Genomic DNA, 7,111 nt, shown 5'->3' with positions numbered 1-7,111 from the left:
CTTTGGTGTTATTAATGTTCATTATCTGGTCTTATTCTAGGTAATCTGTTTCCATGTCAGGCCTTGGACCTCCTCGTTCTCAGGATCCTGATTCCCATTCCCGGGTGGCGAGGGGTCCTCAGGTAAATAGAAGACTTGTCTGAATGACAACAAAAGGTAACAGAAGGCTTGTCTGGCCGACAATCAGTCGTTGTGGGTTTCTCAAGGGGTCACACTCATCCCTGGGAGGTGTTTGAGGCCAGGCTGGATGGGGCCTGGAGCAACCTGGTCTAGCGGGAGGTGTCCCTGGCCACGGCAGGGGGGTTGGAACCGGCTCATCTTGAAGGTGCCTTCCAAGTCTAACCGGTCTATGATTGTATGCCAAGAGGAAAGGGCCTCCAGTGGCGCATGGGGAGGTTCAGATCGGATATCAGGATACCGGCTATTGCCCGAAGGGGCTGTCGAGCCCCGGAGCAGGCTGTCCAGGGAAGCGGTGGAGTCACGGTGCCGGGAGGTCTCTCCAAGAGGTGCAGGCGTGGGGGTGAGGGAGAGGGTCTAGCGGTGGCCTTGGCAGAGGGAGGGTTAGGGCCGGACTCGACGAGCGGCAGGGTCTTCCCCAGCCGCAATGAGTCCCTGCTTGCCAAGGGTGTGAGCTTTTCCCAGGCGGAGGCAGGCAGGCAGGGAGCTGGTTTGCGTTGTGTAGTGGGCAGGAGGCGGAGGAGGGGCGGGAGGCGGGTGCGGGTGGGTCGGGGTCGGGGCGTGGGGGGAGCAGAGCGGGGTGCGGGGCGGTGGGGGTGGTGCGGGGGGTCGGGGCGGGGGAGGCGGTGGCGGGGGGGGGGCGGCGCGGGGCGCTGTGCGGGCTGTAGGGGGCGCTGTGCGCGCCGAACGCGGGTGGGTTCCCCGTAGCCGAGAGGGCTGGCCGCTTGACAGGGGTCCAGGGGAGAATCGGGTTCGAGTCCCACCGCCGCCTTTTCCACCCCGACCCGACCACAACCTCCCTCCGCACGCTCCCTTCTTTTTCACACACACCACCACCACACCCCTCCCTTCAGCAGCGGGCCCGCCATTTCCCTAGGCTTCCTTTTGCTGCTCAGGTACTTGAAGAAGCCCTTCTTACTCTCCTTGACATCCCTTACGTTCATAGACTCATAGATCGGTCCAGGCCGGAAGGGACCTCCAAAGGTCATCTAGGCCGACCTTCCCGCGGTCAGCTGGGACACCCCCAACTAGACCAGGTTGCCAGGGCCTCGTCGAGCTTCACCTTGAATATCTCAAGGGAAGGAGCCTCAACCACCTCCCTGGGCAACCTCTGACGGTGTTCCACCACCCTCGTTGTAAAGAACTTTTTCCTAATATCCAATCTAAATCTCCCCTTCTCCGGCTTAAAACCATTGCCCCTCGTCCTGTCCCTGCAGGCCTTTGGAAACAGACCCTCCCCAGCCTTCCTGTAGGCCCCCCTCAGGTACTGGAAGGCCGCTACTAGGTCTCCCCGGAGCCTCCTCTTCTCCAGGCTGAACAACCCCAGCTCCCTCAGCCTGTCCTCATAGCAGAGGTGCTCCAACCCCCTGATCATTTTAGTGGCCCTCCTCTGGACTCGCTCCATCAGGTCCATGTCCTTTCTATATCGAGGGCTCCAGACCTGCACACAGTGCTCCAGGTGAGGTCTCAGCAGAGCAGAGGAAAGTGGCAGAATCACCTCTCTGGATCTGCCGGCAACACTTCTTTTGATGCAGCCCAGGATGCGATTGGCCTTCTGGGCTGCAAGTGCACACTGCCTGCTCATGTCCAGCTTCTCGTCCACCAGCACCCCCAAGTCCCTTTCCTCAGGGCTGCTTTCTAATACCTCATCCCCCAGTCTGTATTTATACCGAGGATTGTTTCGGCCCAGGTGCAGAACCCTGCACTTGCTTTTGTTGAACCTCGTGAGGTTCATCTGGGCCCACCTCTCCAGCCTGTCCAGGTCCCTTTGAATGACATCCCGTCCCTCTGGTGTATCCACACCGCCACACAGCTCGGTGTCATCTGCAATCTTGCTGATGGTGCTCTCAATCCCTATGTCGTTGTCGTTGATAAAACTGTTAAACAGTCCCGGTCCCAGCACGGACCCTTGAGGGACACCACTTGTCACTGCTCTCCATCTGGACTTCAAGCCATTGACTACCACCCTCTGGGTGCGACCATCCAGCCAATTCCTTATCCGCTGAACAGTCCACCCATCAAATCCGCATCCCTCCAATTTGGCAAGCAGGAGGTTGTGAGGGACCGTGTCAAAGGCCTTACTGAAGTCCAGGTAGATCACGTCCAGAGGTCATCCCTTATCTACTGACCTAGTCACTCTACCACAGAAGGCCACTAGGTTAGTCAGGCAGGACCTGCCCCTAGTAAAGCCATGCTGGCTATCTTGCATCATCTCCGTGTCCTCCATGTGCCCAAGCATGGCATCTAGAAGGATCTGTTGCATGATCTTCCCAGGCACGGAGGTGAAGCTGACAGGTCGGTAGTTCCCAGGGTCCTCCTTTCTACCCGTTTTAAAAATGGGTGTGATGTTTCCTCTCTTCCAGTCCGCAGGGGCTTCACCTGACCGCCACGACTTTTCAAATATCATGGAAAGTGGCTTGGCAACTACATCAGCCAGTTCCTTCAGGACTCCGGGGTGTACTTCACCAGGTCCCATGGACTTGTATGTCTTCAGGTTCCTCAGCTGATCACGTACTATGTCTTCACTTCCAGTGGGAGGGACTTTGTCACCTTGGTCGCTAACCTGTGGGCCATCAACATGGGAGCTAGGAGGAAAGGGGTTGCCAGTGAAGACTGAGGCAAAAAAGTTGTTGAGAACTCCTCCTCATCCGTTGATACAAGTTCCCCACTGTTGCTCATCAGCGGGGGTACGTTTTCTTTGACCCTCCTCTTCTGGTTAATGTACCTCTAGAAACCTTTCTTGGTTTTTTTTTTGCAGCCCTTGCCGAATTCAGTTCTAACTGTGCCTTGTCCTTCCTGACCTCCTCCCTACACAGCCGGGCAACATCCCTATACCCTTCCGAGGGTGCCTGTCCCTTTTTCCATTTTCTGTGTAGCTCCGTCTTGCCCTTTAGTTTGACCAGCAAGTGACGGCTCAACCATGGTGGTCTCTTGCCCGCCTTGCCCAGTTTCCTACATGTCGGGATTGAGATCTTTTGTGCTCTATAGAGAGCGTCCTTAAAGATCTGCCAGCTTTGTTCCGCTCCCTTGTCCTTGAGGGCCATTTCCCACGGGGTCCTATTTACTAACTCCTTGAAGAGTTGGAAGTTTGCTTCCTTAGAATTTAGACTCCTAACTGTGCTTCTCGTGGGCTTCAAATTTCTTAGGACAGTGAACTGCACTAGGGCGTGATCACTGCAGCCCAGGCTGCCTTCAGCTTTGACATCCCTGATAATTTCGCTAGCGTTTTTGTGACCAACAGGTCCAACAATGCATCTCCTCGAGTAGGGCTGTTAATTTCTTGTCTCCAGAAGTTGTCATCTAGGCACTCTAGGAGCTTCCTGGAGTGCCTGCAGCCAGCCGTGTTGCTTATCCAACAGATGTCGGGGTGGTTGAAATCCCCCAGCAGGATGAGAGCCTGTGACCGTGATGCCTCCTCAAGCTGGAGTAAGAAGGCATCGTTGACAGGCTCCGCGTGGTCAGGAGGCCTGTAGTAGTCTCCTACCACAAGGCTCCCTTTGTTGTCCCGATGCCTAATTCCTACCCATAAGCTTTCGACCTGTTCATGGCTATTCTTTAGCAACAACTCTTCACACTCTAGCCACTTCTTTACATAGAGGGCAACACCTCCACCCTTTCTGCCTCCCCTGTCCCTTCTGAGCAGCTTGTATCCATCGGTGGCCGCACTCCAGTCATAGGATTCATCCCACCACGTTTCTGTGATGGCAACTATATCATAGTTTTCCTGCTGTATAATGGCCTCAAGCTCCTCCTGTTTGTTGCCCATGCTGCGTGCGTTTGTGTAGATGCAGTTCAGCTGGGCCGATTGTCTTGCCACTCCTTGGGGGGGGGGACGAGCCCTATTTCCCACCCGACCATGTTTAGTCCCTTCTGTAGTTGCCAACCTATTACTTCTCCTTATGACTTTGCTACTGTATGGAGGTTGGAGGGCCTTGCTCTCACCCCATCCTTCCAACCCTGATGTGTCATCCTGCCATTAGGGTCCTGAAGCATCTCTCTTGCGAGGAAAGGCTGAGGGACTCGGGTCTTTTTAGGCTGGAGAAGAGAAGGCTGAAGGGGGATGTGATCAACACCTATAAATACTTAAGGGGTGGGTGTCAAGAGGAAGGCACCAGCCTTTTTTCAGTGGTGCCCAGTGACAGGACAAGAGGAAACGGGAACACACTTGAACATAAGAAGTTCCATCTAAACGTGAGGAGGAACTTCATCACTTGGAGGATGGCAGAGCACTGGAACAGGCTGCCCGGAGAGGTGGTGGAGTCTCCATCTCTGGAGACACTCAAAACCCGCCCGGACACGCTCCTGTGCAACCTCCTCTAGGTGCACCTGCTTTGGCAGTGGGGTTGGACTAGATGATCTTCAGAGGTCCCTTCCAAGACCATATCACTCTGTGATTCTGTGATTCCTCCCGAAGCCGTAATGCTCGCGGTGGCCGACATTAGCTGTCCTCTGCTGGGAGCGCACAGCTTCCTGCTGGCAGCGTTGGCCGAGTCGAAGCCTTGCGTCTTTTCTGTTGGTTCTTTGGTGTTATTAATGTTCATTATCTGGTCTTATTCTAGGTAATCTGTTTCCATGTCAGGCCTTGGACCTCCTCGTTCTCAGGATCCTGATTCCCATTCCCGGGTGGCGAGGGGTCCTCAGGTAAATAGAAGACTTGTCTGAATGACAACAAAAGGTAACAGAAGGCTTGTCTGGCCGACAATCAGTCGTTGTGGGTTTCTCAAGGGGTCACACTCATCCCTGGGAGGTGTTTGAGGCCAGGCTGGATGGGGCCTGGAGCAACCTGGTCTAGCGGGAGGTGTCCCTGGCCACGGCAGGGGGGTTGGAACCGGCTCATCTTGAAGGTGCCTTCCAAGTCTAACCGGTCTATGATTGTATGCCAAGAGGAAAGGGCCTCCAGTGGCGCATGGGGAGGTTCAGATCGGATATCAGGATACCGGCTATTGCCCGAAGGGGCTGTCGAGCCCCGGAGCAGGCTGTCCAGGGAAGCGGTGGAGTCACGGTGCCGGGAGGTCTCTCCAAGAGGTGCAGGCGTGGGGGTGAGGGAGAGGGTCTAGCGGTGGCCTTGGCAGAGGGAGGGTTAGGGCTGGACTCGATGAGCGGCAGGGTCTTCCCCAGCCGCAATGAGTCCCTGCTTGCCAAGGGTGTGAGCTTTTCCCAGGCGGAGGCAGGCAGGCAGGGAGCTGGTTTGCGTTGTGTAGTGGGCAGGAGGCGGAGGAGGGGCGGGAGGCGGGTGCGGGTGGGTCGGGGTCGGGGCGTGGGGGGAGCAGAGCGGGGTGCGGGGCGGTGGGGGTGGTGCGGGGGGTCGGGGCGGGGGAGGCGGTGGCGGGGGGGGGGGCGGCGCGGGGCGCTGTGCGGGCTGTAGGGGGCGCTGTGCGCGCCGAACGCGGGTGGGTTCCCCGTAGCCGAGAGGGCTGGCCGCTTGACAGGGGTCCAGGGGAGAATCGGGTTCGAGTCCCACCGCCGCCTTTTCCACCCCGACCCGACCACAACCTCCCTCCGCACGCTCCCTTCTTTTTCACACACACCACCACCACACTGCCCTTCTCGCCCACAACCACGCACTGCTCGCTCACCCTCAACTTCTGCTCCAGGACACCACCGCTCCCACCTCTCTCTCTACGCCCCTGCTCTCCACCGCCTCACACCCCAACCTGCACTGGGGTGGGGGCTTAGGCCTCCCTGCGGGCACCTCCCTGCCCTGGCCCTTGGGGAACTGCTCCAGCTTCCTCTCCGAACAACTCTCCAGCCTCTCCAGCTCTCGCTCCATGGCAGCACAGCCGCCTGCTGCGTCACACACCCCTCCCGGCTCTGTGCCATCAGCAAACTTGCGGAGGGGACGCTTTCTCCCCTCATCCACGTCACTCATGAAGCTCTTGTGGAAGACTGGGCCCAGGACTGACCCCTGGGGAACACCGCTAGCTACAGTCCTCCAGCTGGACTCTGCACTGCTGATCCCAACCCTCTGAGCTCGGCCATCCCACCACTTCTCCCCCACTTCACTGTCCACGCCTCTAACCCAGAATTCCTCACCCAATCCAGGAGGATTTTAGAGGAGGTCGTGCCAAAGCCTAGCTTAAGTCCAGGGAGATAATGGCCACTGCTCTCCCCTCATCCACCCAGCCAGCCAGGCCACCACAGAAGGCTATCACATTGGTCCGGCATGACTCCCCCTTGGTGTATCCGTGCTGACCAGTCCCCATAATTTTCTCCTCTGCATGCTTAGAGATGACAGATAGGAGCCGTTCCATCACCTTTCCAGGGACGGCACCGAGGCTGACCGGCCCATAGTTTCCTGGGTTCTCCTCCTTGCCCTTTTTCAAGACTGGAGTGACACTTGCTTTCCCCCGCTCCTCAGGCACCTCTCCTGTTCTCCCGGACCCCGCAGAGGGCTGGGGTCGGGGCGCAGCGGGGTAGGTGGTTGTGGATGCTTTGGGGCGTGAGGGAGCAGAGGGGGATGCGGGGCGGCGGGGCGCTGTGCGGGCTGCAGGGAGCGCTGTTCGCGTTCCGCGCGGGTGGGTCCACGCAAGCCGAGGGCTGGCCGCTTGACAGGGGCCCTGGGGTTCAGGTTCGAGTCCCACAGACGCCCTTTGCCCGGCGCCCCGCGGACCTCGCTTTGCCTCTCGCCAGCGCCTCACCGGCGCCGCACGCCCAGCTTGCCATTCCCTCCTTAAGGTGCCGTTAGCCCCAGCCGTGAGCCTTTCTGCTCTCTTTTCTCTTGCCTCCCCTGCCCGCGGGAAAGGTCAGGCAGCCGCAGGCAGAAGGGGCGGCGGGCTGCTGGCATCCCACTCAAGCGGTTCCATGTCTTAGATTTCCCCCACTTCTCCCTGAGACAGCAATGCCCTCCGGACTCGCCACGCCGCCTATGACCAAGACACCCCCCGAAACGTCCCCGTTCCCCTGGCCGCCCCACTAATGCAAATGCCGGAGGCGG

This window comes from Numenius arquata, chromosome 1 (assembly GCF_964106895.1).
Source record: "Numenius arquata chromosome 1, bNumArq3.hap1.1, whole genome shotgun sequence".
Taxonomy (NCBI): domain Eukaryota; kingdom Metazoa; phylum Chordata; class Aves; order Charadriiformes; family Scolopacidae; genus Numenius; species Numenius arquata.
Note: the sequence above shows the minus strand (reverse complement) of the source record.